Raw genomic sequence first — 23,377 nt, forward strand, 5'->3', positions numbered from 1 at the left:
ACCGTAATTCAGATGTGAGTTTGCTGAATCCTGAAGGTGAAACGCTATTACAGGTAGGAACAACAGTTCCACACTGCCCACCAGGAATTATTTATCCGTCTGTATGTCTGTCGCGCATAGCCACGCCCTCGATTTGTATTTCATAGAGCGCTTCGGGCAGGCTCAGCACCACGTGACGCGCCGCTTGCGCCACGTGACACGGATCGCACGAATGCGCTGTCCAACCAAGTTCCTACCTGCCCACTCCGAAGGAACGTGTTAATCCATCGTTCTCCACATGAATAGTTGCAATCGGCTTGTTTACTTCACAAGTATATATATGGATATTGAAAATTAATTGGGAAATCTCAAAATACGGTCGCATTGGGAAATGCAAACGTTTATGTTCCAAAACAAAAACTTACATTTTCAATTTCTAAAAATAAATCAAGCACAGGATTTGAAATTGGCACCCATTTAATGTTGTGATGGAAGAACAAGTCTCCTTAACACTTCTATAGAAGTCAAACTCAAATACCAGGAAGTTACTTGGATTATTAACCCGTAATGCACTCATGCAGAATAATACCATAAATATCTCAATGAGGCACCACTGGGATTTGAACCCAGGATCTCCTGTTTACTAGACAGGCACTTTACCAACTAAGCCATGGCGCCCTATGTCGATTTGCTTTTTTAGAGTGAAATCTAGAGAAGCCATTTTTTCTGTCACTGATTGGGGATTATTTTACAAATTTAGCACCTTTAAGAAATGTGATGCTGAAAAATTATACTGCATTGAGATTGATCAAACGATTACCGTAATTCAGATGTGAGTTGGCTGAATCCTGAAGGTGAAACACTATTAATCCAACGTTCTCCACATGCATAGTTGCAATCGCCGTGTTTACTTTACAGATGTATATATGGATATTGAATGTTAATTGGGAAATCTCAAAATAGGTCGCATTGGGAAATGCAAACGTTTATGTTCCAAAACAAAAAACTTACATTTTCAATTTCTAAAAAAAAATCAAGCACAGGATTTGAACTTGGCACCCATTTAATGTTGTGATGGAAAAACAAGTCTCCTTAACACTTCTATAGAAGTCAAACTCAATTACCAGCAAGTTACTTGGATTATTAACCCGTAATGCACTCATGCAGAATAATACCATAAAATATCTCAATGAGGCACCACTGGGATTTGAACCCAGGATCTCCTGTTTACTAGACAGGCGCTTTACCAACTAAGCCATGGCGCCATATTCCTCTATGGAATTTCTTAAGTTTCCAATCCCACTGGCAAATTCACAGAAACTCCGATAAAAATGTTGATGCATTCAAGAAATGTGATGCCTAGAACGAATATATTTTTCAGATTAGTTATGAATCATGGCAACATGTGACAAGGTGGCCGAGTGGTTAAGGCGATGGACTGCTAATCCATTGTGCTCTGAAGGCATGGGTTCGAATCCCATCCTTGTCGATTTGCTCTTTTTAGAGTGAAATCTCTAGAAGCCATTTTTTATGTCACTGATCGGGGATTATTTAACAAATTTAGCACCTTTAAGAAATGAAATGCTGAGAAATTACACTGCACTGTGATTGATCAAACGATTACCGTAATTCAGATGTGATTTTGCTGAATCCTGAAGGTAAAACGCTATTACAGGTAGGAACAACAGTTCCACACTGCCCACCAGGGATTATTTGTCCGTCTGTATGTCTGTAGCGCATAGCCACGCCCTCGATTTGTATTTCATAGAGCGCTTCGGGCGGGCTCAGCACCACGTGACGCGCCGCTTGCACCACGTTACATGGATCGCACGAATGCGCTGTCCAACCAAGTTCCTACCTGCCTACTCCGAAAAAACGTGTTAATCCATCGTTCTCCACATGAATAGTTGCAATCGGCTTGTTTACTTTACAAGTATATATATATGGATATTGAATATTAATTGCGAAATCTCAAAATACGGTCGCATTGGGAAATGCAAACGTTTATGTTCCAAAACAAAAACTTACATTTTCAATTTCTAAAAATAAATCAAGCACAGGATTTGAACTTGGCACCCATTTAATGTTGTGATGGAAGAACAAGTCTCCTTAACACTTCTATAGAAGTCAAACTCAATTACCAGGAAGTTACTTGGATTATTAACCCGTAATGCAATCATGCAGAATAATACCATAAAATATCTCAATGAGGCACCACTGGGATTTGAACCCAGGATCTCCTGTTTACTAGACAGGCGCTTTACCAACTAAGCCATGGCGCCATATTCCTCTATGGAATTTCTTAAGTTTCCAATCCCACTGGCAAATTCACAGAAACTCCGATAAAAATGTTGATGCATTCAAGAAATGTGATGCCTAGAACGAATATATTTTTGAGATTAGTTATGAATCATGGCAAAATGTGACAAGGTGGCCGAGTGGTTAAGGCGATGGACTGCTAATCCATTGTGCTCTGGACGCATGGGTTCGAATCCCATCCTTGTCGATTTGCTCTTTTTAGAGTGAAATCTCGAGAAGCCATTTTTTATGTCAATGATTGGGGATAATTTAACAAATTTAGCACCTTTAAGAAATGAAATGCTGAGAAATTACACTGCACTGTTATTGATCAAATGATTACCGTAATTCAGATGTGAGTTTGCTGAATCCTGAAGGTGAAACGCTATTACAGGTAGGAACAACAGTTCCATACTGCCCACCAGGGATTATTTATCCGTCTGTATGTCTGTCGCGCATAGCCACGCCCTCGATTTGTATTTCATAGAGCGCTTCGGGCAGGCTCAGCACCACGTGACGTGCCGCTTGCGCCACGTGACACGGATCGCACGAATGCGCTGTCCAACCAAGTTCCTACCTGCCCACTCCGAAGGAACGTGTTAATCCATCGTTCTCCACATGAATAGTTGCAATCGGCTTGTTTACTTCACAAGTATATATATGGATATTGAAAATTAATTGGGAAATCTCAAAATACGGTCGCATTGGGAAATGCAAACGTTTATGTTCCAAAACAAAAACTTACATTTTCAATTTCTAAAAATAAATCAAGCACAGGATTTGAAATTGGCACCCATTTAATGTTGTGATGGAAGAACAAGTCTCCTTAACACTTCTATAGAAGTCAAACTCAAATACCAGGAAGTTACTTGGATTATTAACCCGTAATGCACTCATGCAGAATAATACCATAAAATATCTCAATGAGGCACCACTGGGATTTGAACCCAGGATCTCCTGTTTACTAGACAGGCGCTTTACCAACTAAGCCATGGCGCCATATTCCTCTATGGAATTTCTTAAGTTTCCAATCCCACTGGCAAATTCACAGAAACTCCGATAAAAATGTTGATGCATTCAAGAAATGTGATGCCTAGAACGAATATATTTTTGAGATTAGTTATGAATCATGGCAACATGTGACAAGGTGGCCGAGTGGTTAAGGCGATGGACTGCTAATCCATTGTGCTCTGCACGCATGGGTTCGAATCCCATCCTTGTCGATTTGCTCTTTTTAGAGTGAAATCTCGAGAAGCCATTTTTATGTCACTGATCGGGGATTATTTTACAAATTTAGCACCTTTAAGAAATGAAATGCTGAGAAATTACACTGCACTGTGATTGATCAAACGATTACCGTAATTCAGATGTGATTTTGCTGAATCCTGAAGGTGAAACGCTATTACAGGTAGGAACAACAGTTCCACACTGCCCACCAGGGATTATTTGTCCGTCTGTATGTCTGTCGCGCATAGCCACGCCCTCGATTTGTATTTCATAGAGCGCTTCGGGCGGGCTCAGCACCACGTGACGCGCCGCTTGCACCACGTTACACGGATCGCACGAATGCGCTGTCCAACCAAGTTCCTACCTGCCTACTCCGAAAAAACGTGTTAATCCATCGTTCTCCACATGAATAGTTGCAATCGGCTTGTTTACTTTACAAGTATATATATATATGGATATTGAATATTAATTGCGAAATCTCAAAATACGGTCGCATTGGGAAATGCATACGTTTATGTTCCAAAACAAAAACTTACATTTTCAATTTCTAAAAATAAATCAAGCACAGGATTTGAACTTGGCACCCATTTAATGTTGTGGTTGAAAAACAAGTCTCCTTAACACTTCTATAGAAGTCAAACTCAATTACCAGGAAGTTACTTGGATTATTAACCCGTAATGCACTCATACAGAATAATACCATAAAATATCTCAATGAGGCACCACTGGGATTTGAACCCAGGATCTCCTGTTTACTAGACAGGCGCTTTACCAACTAAGCCATGGCGCCATATTCCTCTATGGAATTTCTTAAGTTTCCAATCCCACTGGCAAATTCACAGAAACTCCGATAAAAATGTTGATGCATTCAAGAAATGTGATGCCTAGAACGAATATATTTTTGAGATTAGTTATGAATCATGGCAACATGTGACAAGGTGGCCGAGTGGTTAAGGCGATGGACTGCTAATCCATTGTGCTCTGCATGCATGGGTTCGAATCCCATCCTTGTCGATTTGCTCTTTTTAGAGTGAAATCTCGAGAAGCCATTTTTTATGTCACTGATCGGGGATTATTTAACAAATTTAGCACCTTTAAGAAATGAAATGCTGAGAAATTACACTGCACTGTGATTGATCAAACGATTACCGTAATTCAGATGTGATTTTGCTGAATCCTGAAGGTGAAACGCTATTACAGGTAGGAACAACAGTTCCACACTGCCCACCAGGGATTATTTGTCCGTCTGTATGTCTGTAGCGCATAGCCACGCCCTCGATTTGTATTTCATAGAGCGCTTCGGGCGGGCTCAGCACCACGTGACGCGCCGCTTGCACCACGTTACATGGATCGCACGAATGTGCTGTCCAACCAAGTTCCTACCTGCCTACTCCGAAAAAACGTGTTAATCCATCGTTCTCCACATGAATAGTTGCAATCGGCTTGTTTACTTTACAAGTATATATATATATGGATATTGAATATTAATTGCGAAATCTCAAAATACGGTCGCATTGGGAAATGCGAACGTTTATGTTCCAAAACAAAAACTTACATTTTCAATTTCTAAAAATAAATCAAGCACAGGATTTGAACTTGGCACCCATTTAATGTTGTGATGGAAGAACAAGTCTCTTTAACACTTCTATTGAAGTCAAACTCAAATACCAGGAAGTTACTTGGATTATTAACCCGTAATGCACTCATGCAGAATAATACCATAAAATATCTCAATGAAGCACCACTGGGATTTGAACCCAGGATCTCCTGTTTACTAGACAGGCGCTTTACCAACTAAGCCATGGCGCCATATTCCTCTATGGAATTTCTTAAGTTTCCAATCCCACTGGCAAATTCACAGAAACTCCGATAAAAATGTTGATGCATTCAAGAAATGTGATGCCTAGAACGAATATATTTTTGAGATTAGTTATGAATCATGGCAACATGTGACAAGGTGGCCGAGTGGTTAAGGCGATGGACTGCTAATCCATTGTGCTCTGCATGCATGGGTTCGAATCCCATCCTTGTCGATTTGCTCTTTTTAGAGTGAAATCTCGAGAAGCCATTTTTTATGTCACTGATCGGGGATTATTTAACAAATTTAGCACCTTTAAGAAATGAAATGCTGAGAAATTACACTGCACTGTGATTGATCAAACGATTACCGTAATTCAGATGTGATTTTGCTGAATCCTGAAGGTGAAACGCTATTACAGGTAGGAACAACAGTTCCACACTGCCCACCAGGGATTATTTGTCCGTCTGTATGTCTGTAGCGCATAGCCACGCCCTCGATTTGTATTTCATAGAGCGCTTCGGGCGGGCTCAGCACCACGTGACGCGCCGCTTGCACCACGTTACATGGATCGCACGAATGCGCTGTCCAACCAAGTTCCTACCTGCCTACTCCGAAAAAACGTGTTAATCCATCGTTCTCCACATGAATAGTTGCAATCGGCTTGTTTACTTTACAAGTATATATATATAGATATTGAATATTAATTGCGAAATCTCAAAATACGGTCGCATTGGGAAATTCAATTTCTAAAAATAAATCAAGCACAGGATTTGAACTTGGCACCCATTTAATGTTGTGATGGAAAAACAAGTCTCCTTAACACTTCTATAGAAGTCAAACTCAATTACCAGGAAGTTACTTGGATTATTAACCCGTAATGCACTCATGCAGAATAATACCATAAAATATCTCAATGAAGCACCACTGGGATTTGAACCCAGGATCTCCTGTTTACTAGACAGGCGCTTTACCAACTAAGCCATGGCGCCATATTCCTCTATGGAATTTCTTAAGTTTCCAATCCCACTGGCAAATTCACAGAAACTCCGATAAAATGTTGATGCATTCAAGAAATGTGATGCCTAGAACGAATATATTTTTGAGATTAGTTATGAATCATGGCAACATGTGACAAGGTGGCCGAGTGGTTAAGGCGATGGACTGCTAATCCATTGTGCTCTGCACGCATGGGTTCGAATCCCACCCTTGTCTATTTGCTCTTTTTAGAGTGAAATCTCGAGAAGCCATTTTTATGTCACTTGATCGGGGATTATTTAACAAATTTAGCACCTTTAAGAAATGAAATGCTGAGAAATTACACTGCACTGTGATTGATCAAACGATTACCGTAATTCAGATGTGATTTTGCTGAATCCTGAAGGTGAAACGCTATTACAGGTAGGAACAACAGTTCCACACTGCCCACCAGGGATTATTTGTCCGTCTGTATGTCTGTCGCGCATAGCCACGCCCTCGATTTGTATTTCATAGAGCGCTTCGGGCGGGCTCAGCACCACGTGACGCGCCGCTTGCACCACGTTACACGGATCGCACGAATGCGCTGTCCAACCAAGTTCCTACCTGCCTACTCCGAAAAAACGTGTTAATCCATCGTTCTCCACATGAATAGTTGCAATCGGCTTGTTTACTTCACAAGTATATATATGGATATTGAATATTAATTGCGAAATCTCAAAATACGGTCGCATTGGGAAATGCAAACGTTTATGTTCCAAAACAAAAACTTACATTTTCAATTTCTAAAAATAAATCAAGCACAGGATTTGAACTTGGCACCCATTTAATGTTGTGATGGAAAAACAAGTCTCCTTAACACTTCTATAGAAGTCATACTCAATTACCAGGTAGAATAATACCATAAAATATCTCAATGAGGCACCACTGGGATTTGAACCCAGAATCTCCTGTTTACTAGATTGGCGCTTTACCAACTAAGCCATGGCGCCAAATTCCTCTACGGAATTTCTTAAGTTTCCAATCCCACTGGCAAATTCACAGAAACTCCGATAAAAATGTTGATGCATTCAAGAAATGTGATGCCTAGAACGAATATATTTTTGAAATTAGTTATGAATCATGGCAACATGTGACAAGGTGGCCGAGTGGTTAAGGCGATGGACTGCTAATCCATTGTGCTCTGCACGCATGGGTTTGAATCCCATCCCTGTCGATTTGATTTTTTTTGAGTGAAATCTCGAGAAGCCATTTTTAATGTCACTGATTGGGGATTGATAATTGTTTTTATACCCTTCTATCTGGCAACAAAACTGACACCTTTTTACAAGGAGTCATGTTTGCATAGACCGCAAAACCTGCAGTCATAATACAAACAAAAGACATAACTCTGAATTACGGTAATCGTTTGATCAATAACAGTGCGGTATAGTTTCTCAGCATTCCACTTCTTAAAGGTGCTCAATTTGTGAGATAATCCCCGATCAATGACATCAAAAATGGCTTCTCGAGATTTCATTCTAAAAAGAGCAAATCGACAAGGATGGGATTCGAACCCATGCGTGCAGAGCACAATGGACCACTCGTCCACCTTATCACATGTTGCTATGGTTCATAACTAATCTCAAAAATATATTTGATCGAGGCATCACATTTTTTGAATGCATCAACATTGTTATCGGAGTTTCTGTGAATTTGCCAGTGGGATTGGAAACTTGAGAAATACCGTACAGGAATATGGTTCCATGGCTTAGTCGGTAAAGCGCCTGTCTCGTAAACAGGAGATTTTGGGTTCAAATCCCAGTGGTGCCTCGTTTAGATATTTGATTCTATGATTTTGCATGAGTGCATCACGGGGTAATGATCCAAGTAACTATCTGGTAATTGAGTGTGACTTCTATAGAAAAGTTAAAGATACTTGTTTTTCCATCACAACATTAAATGCCCCTTTGCGTGCCAAGTTCAAATCCTGTGCTTCATTCATTTTTAGAAATTGAAAATGTAAGTATTTGTCTTGTTTGGGAACATAAATGACTGAAGGAATTCATATTCTTTGGGTCTTTCGGTAAAGCCACGTAGATAGAACAAATAATACAAATAATAACAATATCACGACGTTTTGATCGCAACACAAGCAATCATCATCAGGTGAAAAATATAGCTGGAGCGCTGCTGAGAATATATGGTGGGAGCGCTGCTAAGGCAGGATGTTATAAAGGTTTGAGATGGATGTAGCCCAAGGGTCAGTGGGCGGGGCTAGAGATGAAACTTGCATGTCAATGTAAGATAGGAGAAATCTTGACAAACGAGATTAGCATATCAATGCAAGAAATTTGCTTGTAAATGTAAGCTCGGAGAGAGCTCGGAAACAGCCATTGCCACGTGGATAAGGATGGCAAGCCGCCATTTACTAACACAGCTAACGGTGGCTGTGTTAGTAACTCAGAGAGTCGAAATTAACTGCTCACATAGGTAGGTAGGGAGGCAACATCACAGCCAGTTATGACCTAAACTGGTTAATAGCGTCCTTCCAATGATTGCTCAGTTTGTACCCATCTTCTCGGTTGAAATTGTGTCTGTGTCTTGTTATTTGGATGGCTTCATGAACGAATCTTTGCTGATAGCGAATGGGCTTGCAGAGTACCCTCGTCTTGGCAAAATCAATTTCGCGTGTGCCCACAGCGTTAAAACAATGATCAGCCACGGCTGAGGTTTTGAGGACCAATAGATAACTAAGCGGAATATTCATCGTCATAACCTCTCTATAAATATTATAGTAACTGCAATCATTTAAATATATTTAGGACCAAGGGAATATTACTATTGTAAAGACGACTGGGACGGACTTGTCTTGAGATGGTTTCTTTATTGAAGAACACGAACACTTGAACAGGCGGGAGACCCCACTCCAGGCTGCCCGTAGCCTTCCGCCTATTCTCCTTATATACGGTGCGTAGCCACGCCCCTGTCCCGTGTCCACGCCCCTATTCTCGAAACTTCACGCTGGCCCTTGACCACCCGTTCTACTCCTGTCCTTCCACGTCACTTGACCATGCCCCCATTCTCGATCATTCCCGTGGCCACCGGCCCATTCGCACTGCACGCAGAATCTCCTGTCATTACCTCCCGTGGCCACTAGTCCATTCCTACGGTAGGTTGCCTCTACTGTCATTTACCCTATTATTATTACCCTATAGAATTGATGAGATAGCACAGGGGAAATGTGAGGTTCAAAATTAACCCACTGAATGTAAAAACTCATTAAAAAGGATCACAAACCTTGTCCTGTGGTTATAATTTGCTGACAAGTTATGAAAAGTTAATCTGATACTGGGTTCACGTCTTCAATGTACAGGTATCCCTCGCTTTACGAACGTTTGGTTTACAAATACTTCGTATTAACGCAATTGACAAGATATGGACACTTTTCGAGAACCAAATCGAATTTTGGCGTGAACAAAATTTCAGGCGGCATGCGCCATGAGATCACAAAACAAGATACCACCTGGGAGGCTGCATCGTCATCCATCCGCAACAGCGTCACGCAGTCCCTGTAGTGCAACGGTAACACCTCCACATCGCCTTCCAGTCATTCCAACGTGCAGACATTTTGGTGAGTTCCCTGAAAAGGTAATTTTTTTTAATTCATTATTATTCAACCGTTTTCATATTTACGTTATTTTTTTCATTATGAAAAGTTATATAGGTTTTATATTTTATGTTAAGAGTCGAGTTGGAATGACTGTCCGAAACACATCCCTAAATCTTCGTATTAAATTAATGGGAAAAGCCATTCCGATTTACGAAATTTCGTTTTGTGTTTTTTTTAAAGAACGCATCCCTTTCGTAAATCGAGGGACCTGCATTTGTTTAATACAAAGATTTAAGCAGATTATTCTTAATAATTTTTGTCGCTCTTTCATATATTTTTTCTTTATAGCATTGCACAATGCTCCAGCAGATCAAGACATGCCTAATACAAATATTGTACTCGTAAAAACAATGTTCACCTTAAGCACTGTTTAAGTTCATTAATTCAAGATTTGAAGTTTTCGTGACTGCAAGGATTCATACTCTTTGGTTTTTTCGGTCAAGTCACGTAGGAAAAAAACTTAAAATAAATTAAATCACGACGTTTCGGAAGCAACACATTTTGCACCCTACATTGTCCTTCTTGCCTTCAGCAGGGGGCAGACTATAGCAGTTGCAAGTACGGTGTGCATTTGAAGTGCCTCTTCTGTCAATTCTTGCTTCTGCAATTCGTAGGGGAGATCGAGGCGCCTTACCAAGCCCACCGTGGTGTCAGAGGGAGGACCCAGGCAATATCCCGAGACCAGGGATCGGCAACCTGCAGCTCTGAAACCGCAGGCGGCTCTTTATAAGGACTGCAGTGGGGCTCTTGAAATAAAAAAAAAGATGATTCTTGTTATTTTCGTTGCCGACCCCCCTGACTATGGAAGTCCAGTTCACCATGGGAGTGCAGTCCAGTTCACCATGGGAGTCCAGTTCACCATGGGAGTCCAGTCCAGTTCACTATGGGAGTCCAGATCACCATGGGAGTCCAGTCCAGTTCACCATGGGAGTCCAGTTCACCATGGAAGTCCAGTTTTACATGGGAGTCCAGTTTACATGGGAGTCCAGTTCACCATAGGAGTCCAGTCCAGTTCACCATGGGAGTCCAGTTCACCATGAGAATCCAGTTTACCAGTTTACCATGGGATTCCAGTTCACCATGGAAGTCCAGTTCACGATGAGAGTCCAGTTTACCATGGGAGTTCAGTTCACCATGGGAGTCCAGTTCACCATGGAAGTCCAGTTCACCTTGGAAGTCCAGTTCACCATGGGAGTCCAGTTCACCATGGAAGTCTAGTTCACCATGGAAGTCCAGTTTACCATGAGAGTCCAGTTTATCATGGAAGTTCAGTTCACCTTGGAAGTCCAGTTCACCATGGGAGTCTAGTTTACCATGGGAGTCCAGTTCACTGTGGAAGTCCAGTTCACCATGGAAATCCAGTTTACCGTGGGGGTCAAGTTTACCATGGGCAGGGGTCGGCAACCTGCGGTTCCGGAGGACCACCATCTCGTACTCACGTTCAATTGCGGCTCTTGAAATATTGGGCGGTGGGGGGGGTTACCGAATTGGAAAAAATGTCAAGGAGAGCCAGACGAAGCATGGCGGAGAAAAAGAAGCGGGAAACTTGAAGGGAAAGTGAAGAACGGTTGGATGAAGATAGAAGGATGATTGGTGAGTGGAGATGGGGGGGGAGCAGGAGGGGTGACGAAATGGGATCAAGGTGAGAGAGGAGAGAGAGGAGTTCTGAGTGCGGAGTCTGCTGGCGCGTGTGTTACCGGCTGTGTTACCTACTGTGGGGAGCGGTAGCAAAGTGGGTTAGCGCGCTGTGCTATGAGGCCCGGCCACCCGCGTTTGATTCCCGCTCATGGCTAACTACCAGTGACGATTATCTGAACCAGTCCTGGGCCTCCCCTAGTACCTGTCGCAATGTGTAAAAACATCGCCACTGAGGAGACGAAGGTGGTCGCGCGTGGTGTTGGCCACCCGCCCGCTCGTATACCGTGCCGGCCGTCATAGGTGCTTGCTAACAGCAATTGCCCCAAAAGTATGTTAAGGCTACACGGGGGGTCTTCGTCTTTGTTACCTGTTGTGTTATCTGTGGGTCACAAATAAAGATGCCATTGTTGAACACTGCGTGAGCCGAGTCCCTTTTCCGGAAGTGCTTGTGTCCTTTGGATGGCCTATTAATGGCATTATAGTTTATCTCAGCGTGCTTCTGAAGTGATTCAATCACACCCGAAAATAGTCACCCGACGTTATGGACACAGCGTGCATGACACGGGCAGTCAGAACAGTAAAACAGAGCCGTCTGAGTGGTACCTAATGGGCCTGAAAGGGGGATTGGTTAGAGGCAGGGAATCGAAGGGATTGGAGATAGAAATACAACATGGAAAGAGCGGGAAACGAAGGATGATTGATAGGGAGGATGGTTGGAATCCGTTAGGAAAAGTGGAAGGCGATTGGCAGAGTGAAAGCGGAAGGTCAAGGAACCTTCGGGAAAGGGGCTTGAGGGATAAATTATCCTTATGGCGGTCTCCCCGGGGTACCAAATAATACAAAATGGCCGAGGCAATTAAATATTTTATTTCTGGAACACTATTTTTTACGGGGGTATACTTAACTCCGCGACTGGGGTACCAGTCAATCCGAAATCAGTGCTACTCCGCGATGTCGAAACGCAGCGAGGACGATTGCGCTGAAACCCTGAACGCTCGTACGAACTACGGTGCATCGTGTACAGCTCGTCGAGATGAATCGATTTGCCGCATCGCTGACCATCAACAGATTAAAAAATAACTGTATCACGGACATCATGAGCCGGGGTACCACCATAAGGTTCATATAAGCGCGAGAGAGAGTTCAGGATCCTTGGAGAAAAGGGAATCTTTGAAGACCGCGTCACTTGCTGGAAGAAATGAAGACTCCTATTATTGAAGAGTACTGTGTCGGGTGTCACTACACTTTTACAAAAAACAACATTTGTCCACACAGTGCTACAGTGGATATATTGATGTGCTTTGAACCCAGTGACCCACGTTCAATTCTCGATCACAACTAACATCAGTGGCGAGTAATATCCGAACTGGTCATTCCCTCCATCTCACCAGCCTGTTATGTATATACTTCTTTCGCACCGAATATAACCAACCGTGCTAATCGGAAGTGTGGATTATAATGTTAATCAGTTTAACACGTAGGTTTTCGCGACCAATATCATCCATAATAAAGGTTTTTGGGTTAGATCGCGTAAATATCTAGATGTGTCGTTAAGAGCGCAGAAGTGTGGTCACCACATCTACGCCTCTATATAAGGAACGAAACAGGTGGATTTCTCCACAAATCTGGCTGTCGCCTGATGAAGCTAGTTGTCATTACTGGCGAAACGTCGTACTCAGATTGTAAATTTTGTGGCTTGTCTCTCCAACACACAACCGGTTAGTGCTATCCTAGTATACTACATTATGCACTACACTATACTACACTACTATACACTACACACTAGTGCTGTACTAGTAACGAATTGGCCACGTTCCGTTTACGTGACAACCCTCACTAGTTGCCCGTGTCGGGTGGTGGCGGGTTCCAACAACACATTTATATATTTACGCGATCTAACCCAAAACAACTATATTATTGATAATGTTAATAATTTAATCACATGCAGTTGAATAAATTAACGTGTAATTAGAACAGATGGCGTTCAATTAGTTGGTTGTATATGTAAGGTCATGACGCCAGAAGCCGACTGACCTGTTGGATCTTATCTTACTCCCAACGTGCAGCCGTTATCGGTAAAGCTACACAAATCTGGTCAGACACAGATCTACTGGATTATAAGACGCCACGTAAACTTTTACTTTTTTTAAATGCAAGGGGAGAGTGCGTCTTATAATTGTCCGGGACGTGTAATTGCAATACATGCGTGAGCGCTCCAGCATTTGATTACCGATGAAAGCCTCACCTCGGTAGCGTGACACGGCACTCGATCCATCACTGACCGAGGATTCCTCGGCGTGTAGGCATTTGCGTTGGCTAAACCGTGGCGGTGTATGAATTAAAAATAATCGCACGAATTGAAAATCTATACTTCACCGGACGGTGCTTGGGCATCGCGTTGAAACCAAACGTCACGCGCAACAATGCTTTTGAGACAGGTCAAGTGAGTGTCTCTTTGTGGGTAACATTGGCAAAACTCTTTGGTTTTTTCGATAAAGTAACGTAGGCAAATAAATAAATATAAATCACGACGTTTCGGAGGCAACACAAGCTTCTGTCTTCAGGTGGAACCGTCATAACAAAATTTCTGATACAGTAACTTTACCGAAAAAAACAAAGAGTATGAATCTTTGCAGTCACGAAAACTTCAAATCTAGAAACATTGGCAATTTTCTGAAGAAATTGGTCCCTGCTATGAGAGAATGTGAATTTCCACCAATGGCTTAACTGGCTCAGAACCCCACACTCATCATTTTGCTTTCATATCCCTCGCTAAACCCTTCTTTACTTGCGCAGCGATGTTGTTTTCTTACTGTCTGACTCGCCCCTACCTGGCATCTGTGAGGGAAAAAAACAGATTCATAGCTCATCGGATTCGTCCAGCATAAATATTCCGATTAATTATTTTTTGGTCACAAAGGGTGAGATGTAGTTCCCCCCCCACTTCATAAGTTATTTCCGATGCCAACGCAGCCAATGAAAATGTATTCAGTGTTTACACCACACCCATCTGTTGGCTAGGAGAAAGGCCTTCTTGCATTTTTTTTTTACAAACCTCTTGGATTCTCAAATAACAATAATGCAAGAGAACAAGTAGTATGTTGATACCGGTTAAACCAATAGCTATGTGAAAGTCGTAATTATTAACAATGCAAAAAAATTGGGGGTCTCTCTTTTATATATTTGTTCAGTAGCAGAAGACCCAAAGTCACACTCATTCAGCATCATTGATACATTTTTCGATTTAAAGCTTTCGTGACTGCAGGGATTCATATTCTTGGTTCTTTCGGTAAAGTCACGTAGAAGGGAAATAATAAAATAACGTGTTGCAATCGAAACTTCGTGAGAATTTGATTGCTTTATTTTTATTATTTTATTATTTCCCTTCTACGTGACTTTACCAAAAGAACCAAGAATATTGATTAATTTCTTAACCTCTCTCCTTCGCCCCTTGCTGTTACCCCCCGGTGACTTTGTATTTTCATCGTGTGCGTTATTTCGCAAGGCGTTTGGAGATGCCACCGTGGGGCAGTTTGGTGGATAAATAAACTAAAAACAAAAAAATCCTTACTCGTCACGATGCATCAACTTCTCGAACCAACCAACGCATCAAGGCCGCGTGTCACGGTGACAAGAAAGTGTGCGTGTGGTCGTTATCTGCTCCCTTTTTGGACGAAGTGGCGTGCGTCTAGCTACAGCTTGTCATGCTGACACTATGATCTGTGACAAGCCCCCAACTGGTGTTCCTGGCCTCCCGCATGGGAAACACGCGTTGACGGTGTTGCACAACGGATTCTCTTGTTTGTGGAGACCATATCATGCTGGCTGTATGGGCGTGTATGCCGCACAAGCAGTGCGATTTCATCACAATCTGCTTCACCCGGAGAATCCAAGTTTTATCTGGTTTTCTTTTTTACTATTCTCAACTCAACGGCTGACCTTACTTGCACCAACCTCGCCAAAAACGACTTTGTCCATCAAAAGGCACCGTGTTCTCTATCCCAAAGTCCACAAGAGATAAAGCTTGTATGACAGTCCTTTTTAGGGAAACGCCGTTAAGATAAAGGTTTATTGCACGCAAGATTGGACAGCTGTATTTTACGTAGGAGAGATCATGTCATTTATTTAAAGAATGATAACACTAACAACACAAAAATGTCCTGTAATCACCCGAAAAGCCTCACTGAGCCTTCAGACTATTTTCCAAGAAGGTCAATGTGTTGGTCAATTCCATGAACGTGTGGTCTTTGGCTTTGTGTGTATTTTCTTCCCCCCCTCCCCTCCCCCATGTTGTTGCTTTCGAAATGTGTTTGTGACCTAGGTCACTCTTGCACATGAGACTCTATCCTGGTGTCTTCCATTCTCACCCAGTTCAAACCAAAAACAATAAGCTTTAAAAAACGTTCAAGTTGGCATGTGGCAGGAAACACTTTATTCCACCAGTGGCGGACCTAGGGGAGAGTGATTTGAGCAATTGCCCCCGCCCCCCGCCTCTGAAACCCCCGAAATTTGTGTTTTGATATTTACCAGTGACAATGCACTGAATTTGTTTTTTTTATTTCATGTAAAAAATCGTGACATTTCGGGATTGCCCCCCCCCCCCCCCGCCTGCATGCATGCCCCCACCCCCACGGAGTGGATGAGTTGTCGCAATTCACGGTGACAGTTCGGTTCAAAATTCGATTTCATTTCAGTGGCCCTATAGTTCCTGCAGAAGTCACGCGGACCCATTTCACACGACACACACACACACATATACGAATATTAAAAAAACACCGCCGTCCGTGTTGTGAAGCTTAATAATCGCGACATATGAACAGATTAACCATGGCACATTGTGTCCAAGGGAGGATCTAGATTAGAGTTCTTCATTGCAAGGCCCGCGGACCACTGATGGCCTTTAGTGCGGCCCCTGACGTACGGCCCCCGACAAATACACAACACGTGACACCCCCCCGCCCCACCCCCATCATCATCGTGCTGCTGTCAAACCCCCAATTGTTTCAAACGCGTGGCAGCCCTCAAACCGAAATGTCGTGAAGACTACTGATCTAGATTCTTCCCGAGGTGGGGAGTCCTACATTAATTATGAAAACATTCAATATAATTCCTCTGGTGAATATCAATAAAATATAAATATTCCGAGGCTCAATGTGGAGGGGAGATGGCTCTTGGATTCATGGCTGCGTCCGGCATTGCATACTAAGCCGCCACGATGCGTGATTTTATATCAAACCTCACCGGGCAACCTTTACTCAGAATGTTTTAACATTTATCCTCCAATAAACATTTATCTTCAGCTTGACCGCACCCGCCCATGCCGTTGGAGCTCTTGAGAGCAGCGATATTACGGGGCAGCTTCGGTCGTTTACAGAAACGATTGGGCTGGTGGCAGCAGGAGGTGAACATTCTAGACTTTAACAGTCAATGTCGTGTACTTTCTCCCTAATTGCTGGTCGTAAATGTATCGACCCTAAAGTGACGACGCGGAATGGTCAGATGCCTGCCACGAGTTGAACTTGTGATGTCAACATTATTAACCCGTTAAACCACGTAGGTATATATATACATATCATGCGTATAAAACTATACTCGGGCATAGGCACTGGGCGAACTGACGATGTTGCACGGAGGAATAGCAAAATATTACAGCGTTATGTTAGGTTTAGATATCCAGTCAAGAGCTTAGGGAGATGTGGAGTAACTCAGTGGACAGTTGACCACGAGACGTGTCCGTCGAATCCAGTTGGCCGCATTCGCATTGTGGAGTCTTCTCGAGTCTCTCCATTTGTGCGTCCGTGTGACGTTGCCACGTGTTTCGTGGCCTTCCCACTGTCACTTGGGGGCATGCGAAGATGGCAGCCTTCACGTGGGCCACTCGTTATCAACACGGCGACTGAACGTCGATCAACGGCCTCCTTGGTCTCCAGAGCAACAACTTAAGGCACCGTGGGTGTGCAGCCTGGAGACTCAACTGAGTAATGGGATTTCTCTTGTTAAGATAATAATAATGAAATGAATTACACAATGCTTTTGCAGTGGTGTTGGACAATTGGTGTTAGCCAATTTGATACTATTATTCTTGGTTCTTTCGGTAAAGTCCCTTCTACATGACTTTACCGAAAGAACCAAGAAAATGAATCCCTGCAGTCACAAAAGCTTTAAATCGAAAGATATTATTTTTGTCAGTGGATTTATTTTATAATAGTGTTGCCTTAAAAACGGTGGGATTTTTATGAACAGTGTTTTTTTTTGTTAGAGCAAGACATGGGGCAGCAAACCAATGATAATATAATACATTAGCATAGCTTCAGGAAAATACCGTGGACCGATTCACGACTGAACGTTGAGCCCCATAGTCGCTGTTCGCCCGCCAGGATATCCAGGCGTGTGATCAGTAGCGTTTACCCGCAGCCTGTGCCGGCGAAGGTCAGATCATAGGCACCGTGCCCAATTGGCCTGTACCGGAGACGGCAGTTCGATTTTATGGTCTTAAGTTGTCACTTAGCGCCGATATTGTCGGTATTGTAACCACTCACGGGCCTCGGACTCGCTCTCGCGTCCTCTCTGCGCGCAATAACTTATCGCTCCCTTTGCAATCGCTCGCTCTTTCTCACGCTCGCCTGGTTTAACTCACGCACTTACATTGAACTTCGTTCGCGCCGCACGACGCCAAGGGGCCGTCCATAAATGACGTCACGCGATTTTGGACGATTTTTGACCCCCCCCCCACCACCCCTTCGTCACACGGCGTCCCAAAAAGTGAGATCCCCCCCCCCCCCTCCAAAAAAAACCATGCTTCAAATCGCTTTAAACTATTGTTATTGTAGAGCGTATTTAATGTGGCGCTGCACTCTGATGTTGTAGGAGAAAACATTTATTAAAAAGTCTATTTAATTAAGTAGAACGTGTTGTCTATATTTATTCAAAGTTGCGCATGTTGATGTGACGTCACATTTATCAACCCCCCCCCCCCCCCCCCATCGTTACACATCGTCACAAATGTCTGACTCCGCCCCCCCACCTAGGTGCGTGACGTCATTTATGGACGGCCCCCAACCGTGCCAAATCGGAGGTGTGGGGGAAGGACAACGGGCTGACGGCATGTCCAGAATGTACCTTTGAACCCTCGCAATTCTCGCCTACACTAGACACTTTACTCGACCTTGCGATGACCCCCGCGTCCGTATGCACACACGTAAGCCTGCGGCACCGTGAGGTCTCGTCACATTTCGACCACTGACAAACCCAAGTTGTATTGCACAATCGTGCAATACGCAGTCACACGAGCGTCGGCCAGTCACGTAGGGTCTTACGATCAAACTGCTTGAGCAGGAATTGTGCTGATGTGTTGGCTGATCCGTTTTGAGTAAATGATTTTCAAAATGTATGTATTATATTGCTTTTATACTGAGTGTCTGCTGCTGCTGTGTCTTGTACAGCGCTTTGAGATCCTTGATGAAGAGCGCTAAACAATTTAATTATAATACGTCAGCCCGTATGGGTTGTTAATGTGATTGGCCGAACATCTCAATGCAGGACCCTTCCAGGAAAAGTCTGAAGACTCAACGACGCTTCTTTTCTCGAATTAATAAATGGAAATTACAGAAGGCATTATATATTATTATGATTGGCAGAGGAATATTTTATAAAAGTGCTGATTTTAAAAAAAGTGAGATTTTATCAACAGTTGTTTTTTTAAAGGGATGGGGGCAACAAACGAACGATGCCGCATTAATTTTAACTTCAGGGAAATCCCGTAGACAGATTCAAAACTGAAAGTTTTAAGGAGAATAGAAAACAATGGCGGCACAAGTACGCACCACTCAGCATGACCTCAAATCTCCCAAATAAACACATTGTCCTGCGGAGGGAGCTGGTAGGAAAGTTGGGTTGCTCGGTCAATGGCCAGGGTCAACGGCGGCGTGGTGTATTCGGCAAATATACCCGACTGTGAGAGCGGGCACAAGCCGGCGTGAGTAGGTTAAACGTTGAGTTTTCTAAGGGCACCACGGGGTGACCAGCCCCTCCCCACCCTCCCCACCCAGCCCCTCCCCACCCTCCCCACCCAGCCCATCCCTGCACGACGGACACAATAATCCCCTGTGGGCTGGTGTAACCAGGAGGTTCCTACCAGTATAATTTTACACATTGCTTCGCATTCAATTATATGATACAATTATCTATATATTTTTACAAATATTTCTGTCAATTTACTGCTGGATGAAGGCCTCTACAAGCTGTGTCGGTCACGGCGGGGAGGGGTGCGGGGGGAGTAGAGTTTGACCATACTTCACCACGCTCGTCAATACGAGTTGACACCGTAGATTTGAGAACTCGCAGGTAGCACGGTGACGTGACGCGTACGACGTCATGCCAGTGCCCGAAATATTTCTTCATCGCGTCGAGTCTGTATTGTTGTGTTAAGTTCGTTATCCCCCCCCCACACACACGCCCCTCCGATTAGCACGGTTGGCTACGTACGGTGCAAAAAAGAAGTTCAGCATACGTACAAACACACGTGCAGGTGCCATCATTGCAGGTAATGCAATGATCTCACCTGCCATCGCCAAGCAGGGCATGTGCACGGAGGCAGCTGTCACCGGTGAAACGACGACTGCGAAGAGATTCACACGAGTCATCGTGTGTGGCTGTCGCCTCCCGACCTGCTGACATGGCCGTGCGGGAGATTCCTTCGTGCGGAATGCGCTTACACGTGGCTTTTTCCAGCCGGGCTTGTGCCTTTCACGCTGGGTGGGTTACACAGCCGCGCGAAGACGAAACAAGCCTCCCAATGCATTGTTGTCTTGCCACAAACGAACCACGATATCTCGCTGATATCGTCAAGGAGCATAAACCATCACGCAAAACTCCGGTCATTCTCGCAGCAGCAGCAGCGGCTTTTGGCTGGCCATCGCGCGCTTTCAGATGCGCTTTTGCGGCCGTCTGGAACGCTCTTCCTTCCGATATTAGGAAGCCACCGGGGCTATGCACTTTTAAATCTCGATTGAAAATACTTTTCTTTGGAAAGGCTTTGTGTGTTTAGTTTGTTGTCCTTCCCCCGCACCTCCGATTAGTGGGGTTGGCTACGTACGGTGGGAAAGAAGTTCAACATACATTGTCACCATCATCATCGACGGCCATGCTCAATCCACTGCTGGATGAAGGCCTCCCCAAGCCGCCGCAATCTCTGACGATCCCACAATGTAACTGATCCACCTCGAACGCATCCGCACATCGCACGATTCCGTCACTCCGTCTCCGCAACAGGCGTCACTCTTGGACGCGCTTTCTCTGCATGCACCGTGCAAAGGAAAAATGACATTGAGTTTGAGACCATCAGCATGTAGACCCGTGGGATATCTACAGTGGCGTAGCGATGTTGGGCATGGGCTGTGGTGCAGTTGATTCAAGTGTCCCATCCAGCCCCCCCCCCATCCTACTTCCCCCACGCCCCTCCCCCCCCCACTTTTATTTCTAACCAAGGGCCTTGTGGCCCATGCACCTTGGTGCAGTTGCAAGTTGCACCCCCTGAATATTTGCTAGAGTTGGGTGCTCTGGACACAGCTAGATAGGGGCCACCCATTGAGCAGGTACGCCAAAATCTGTCAAAACTTGACCCCTCCCCCCCTCCCTGTACGCACGCGGACTTTTTACCCCCCCCCCCCTCCCACATGCGTACGTACGCCTGACGCACCCCCCCCCCCCCGAATCCTATAGAACAGCCGATATTTAATCCACGCAGAAACGATCAAGGTATAATAATATTAACGTGTTTAAGCAAACAGACAGAACACCGACGGCTGCATTAAATAATTAAGTTGTGTACCTTGGCCACTTATTTTGCTGAGCTGCGTGAGAGCTGCAGTCAGGGGCACGGTGGCACACGAGTGACACCTCTCCCACAGGCCTACCTCTCCCGGTAGTACTTGTTGTCTGACAGCTGTAGAAACTGAACTGTGGCTCATTTGCAGGCCAATGTAGACAAATTATTATCGAGGTTTCACCCCCCACCCCCCCGTTTCCTATGCGTACATTGTCAGTACGCATTTGGGTTAACCCCCCTCCCCCCTCCATGCGTACGTACTAGACGGATGGCCCTTTACGTGGCAGCCTGTTGATCTGCAATGGAGCTGTCACGTTTTGCGGTGACGATGTATCACGGTTGGCTCCATACGGCGCCGAAAGAAGTTCAACGTACGTACGTGCCGTCGTCATCAAATCATCGTCGGAGTCATCGACATCATGATTTCCAACAATGGTGAGATGGGAGATCCGGACATGGTTACGTTTTCAATTATATTTCTCATCATCATCATCGTCATCGTCGTCCTGAATAGCATCAGCGTCGTTAGCATTCTTGTAAATGTAGCATCAGTCAGCCAAAGGATGGAACACGCCTGACTGGACGCAAAGAGCCCGGGAGAGATGGCGACAGTTTGGCGGGGCCTTCATCCAGCAGTGGAGTCATCGCAGTTGATGATGAGTGACGGTCAAATGTTTGGCTGTCAAGTAGATATAAACAAAAATTGCGTCAACTATTAAGTGACGCTAAAGAGAAATAGGTAATCATTTATACTTAACGTTCCGTTCAGAATGAGCTCATTATGTATTTCGGCGCAGTAAAGCTTTTAGGAGAAGATAATAACAGTAATTACTATTATTACGACGACCCAAGACAGCTTCACTCAAGTGTCGCGGAGTTGTGTTCAGGAGGGCCATGCATTGAATTGAGATGTTTGCCCAATTCTATAAACGATTGGAATGTGAAACAAAACCGGAATACCCAGAGAAATCCACGCATGCAACTGCGAGGGGGGTATGTAACATGCCACACGGCTTCACAAATCAGTGTCTGTACCGCAAACTCCCGGTCAACTCACAGCCTAAGCCTGAAGTTTTTCCAGGGCAGTCTCCGATACAAGCACTAACCAGACTCAGTCACCCGCTTAGCTTTCGAGAGCTGACAAAGGTGGAACATACTCTTTGGTTCTTTCGGTAAAGTCAGGTAGGTATAAAATTAAATAAATCACGACGTTTCGGGCGCAACACAAGTGTCCGGCATCAGGTGGTTGCGCCCGAAACGTCGTGATTTATTTTATTTTATACCTACGTGACTTTACCGAAAGAACCAAAGAGGATAGATTCCTGCAGTCACGAAGGCTTCAAATCAAGATTAAAGGTGGAACGCACATCCAGGGCGATATGGTGACATACTCTTTGTTTTTTTCGGTAAAGTCACGTAGGTAAAACATAAAATACAATAAATTAAAACAACCAAATTAATTCACGACGTTTCGGTGACAGGCGAAACACTGCCCTCGACTAGCGGTGTATTGTCAAACGATATGGTCGACAGCTTTTAGAACGTCTACGGTGCCTACATTACGCGCGCGTGCGCATGCGCGGTAAGGTAGCAGTGAGCGCGGTAAGGTAGCAGTGAGCGCGGTAAGGTAGCAGTGAGCGCGGTAAGGTAGCAGTGAGCGCGGTAAGGTAGCAGTGAGCGCGGTAAGGTAGCAGTGAGCGCGGTAAGCTAACAGTGAGCGCGGTAAGGTAGCAGTGAGCGCGGTCAGGTAGCAGTGAGCGCGGTCAGGTAGCAGTGAGCGCGGTCAGGTAGCAGTGAGCGCGGTAAGGTAACAGTGAGCGCGGTAAGGTAGCAGTGAGCGCGGTCAGGTAGCAGTGAGCGCGGTAAGGTAGCAGTGAGCGCGCTGCGCTGCACCGAGAACGTAGCGCAGCGCGCGAACCGCAGACCGGCGACGCGGGTTCGATTCTCGTTCACGGCCAACACCCAGTGACAATTATCTTAA

The 23,377-nt window shown here is 44.4% G+C and overlaps 16 non-coding genes across 16 annotated transcripts; 8 read left to right on the forward strand and 8 right to left on the reverse strand.

The window, feature by feature from the left end:
- Positions 1 to 584: 584 nt before the first annotated feature.
- Positions 585 to 657, reverse strand: TRNAT-AGU (transfer RNA threonine (anticodon AGU)). The gene has a single exon. It is a non-coding gene; the product is annotated as a tRNA-Thr (tRNA).
- A 514-nt stretch (positions 658 to 1,171) lies between these two features.
- Positions 1,172 to 1,244, reverse strand: TRNAT-AGU (transfer RNA threonine (anticodon AGU)). The gene has a single exon. It is a non-coding gene; the product is annotated as a tRNA-Thr (tRNA).
- Positions 1,245 to 1,386: 142 nt separating this feature from the next.
- On the forward strand, positions 1,387 to 1,468 carry TRNAS-GCU (transfer RNA serine (anticodon GCU)). The gene has a single exon. It is a non-coding gene; the product is annotated as a tRNA-Ser (tRNA).
- Positions 1,469 to 2,188: 720 nt separating this feature from the next.
- On the reverse strand, positions 2,189 to 2,261 carry TRNAT-AGU (transfer RNA threonine (anticodon AGU)). Its single transcript has one exon. It is a non-coding gene; the product is annotated as a tRNA-Thr (tRNA).
- Positions 2,262 to 2,403: 142 nt separating this feature from the next.
- On the forward strand, positions 2,404 to 2,485 carry TRNAS-GCU (transfer RNA serine (anticodon GCU)). Its single transcript has one exon. It is a non-coding gene; the product is annotated as a tRNA-Ser (tRNA).
- Positions 2,486 to 3,203: 718 nt separating this feature from the next.
- On the reverse strand, positions 3,204 to 3,276 carry TRNAT-AGU (transfer RNA threonine (anticodon AGU)). Its single transcript has one exon. It is a non-coding gene; the product is annotated as a tRNA-Thr (tRNA).
- A 142-nt stretch (positions 3,277 to 3,418) lies between these two features.
- TRNAS-GCU (transfer RNA serine (anticodon GCU)) lies at positions 3,419 to 3,500 on the forward strand. Its single transcript has one exon. It is a non-coding gene; the product is annotated as a tRNA-Ser (tRNA).
- Positions 3,501 to 4,221: 721 nt separating this feature from the next.
- Positions 4,222 to 4,294, reverse strand: TRNAT-AGU (transfer RNA threonine (anticodon AGU)). Its single transcript has one exon. It is a non-coding gene; the product is annotated as a tRNA-Thr (tRNA).
- A 142-nt stretch (positions 4,295 to 4,436) lies between these two features.
- On the forward strand, positions 4,437 to 4,518 carry TRNAS-GCU (transfer RNA serine (anticodon GCU)). The gene has a single exon. It is a non-coding gene; the product is annotated as a tRNA-Ser (tRNA).
- Positions 4,519 to 5,240: 722 nt separating this feature from the next.
- TRNAT-AGU (transfer RNA threonine (anticodon AGU)) lies at positions 5,241 to 5,313 on the reverse strand. Its single transcript has one exon. It is a non-coding gene; the product is annotated as a tRNA-Thr (tRNA).
- A 142-nt stretch (positions 5,314 to 5,455) lies between these two features.
- Positions 5,456 to 5,537, forward strand: TRNAS-GCU (transfer RNA serine (anticodon GCU)). Its single transcript has one exon. It is a non-coding gene; the product is annotated as a tRNA-Ser (tRNA).
- A 684-nt stretch (positions 5,538 to 6,221) lies between these two features.
- On the reverse strand, positions 6,222 to 6,294 carry TRNAT-AGU (transfer RNA threonine (anticodon AGU)). The gene has a single exon. It is a non-coding gene; the product is annotated as a tRNA-Thr (tRNA).
- A 141-nt stretch (positions 6,295 to 6,435) lies between these two features.
- On the forward strand, positions 6,436 to 6,517 carry TRNAS-GCU (transfer RNA serine (anticodon GCU)). The gene has a single exon. It is a non-coding gene; the product is annotated as a tRNA-Ser (tRNA).
- Positions 6,518 to 7,199: 682 nt separating this feature from the next.
- Positions 7,200 to 7,272, reverse strand: TRNAT-AGU (transfer RNA threonine (anticodon AGU)). The gene has a single exon. It is a non-coding gene; the product is annotated as a tRNA-Thr (tRNA).
- Positions 7,273 to 7,414: 142 nt separating this feature from the next.
- On the forward strand, positions 7,415 to 7,496 carry TRNAS-GCU (transfer RNA serine (anticodon GCU)). Its single transcript has one exon. It is a non-coding gene; the product is annotated as a tRNA-Ser (tRNA).
- Positions 7,497 to 8,019: 523 nt separating this feature from the next.
- On the forward strand, positions 8,020 to 8,092 carry TRNAT-CGU (transfer RNA threonine (anticodon CGU)). The gene has a single exon. It is a non-coding gene; the product is annotated as a tRNA-Thr (tRNA).
- Positions 8,093 to 23,377: the final 15,285 nt, after the last annotated feature.

The sequence above is a fragment of the Lampetra planeri genome, chromosome 54, assembly GCF_965212315.1.
Source record: "Lampetra planeri chromosome 54, kcLamPlan1.2.h2, whole genome shotgun sequence".
Taxonomy (NCBI): domain Eukaryota; kingdom Metazoa; phylum Chordata; class Hyperoartia; order Petromyzontiformes; family Petromyzontidae; genus Lampetra; species Lampetra planeri.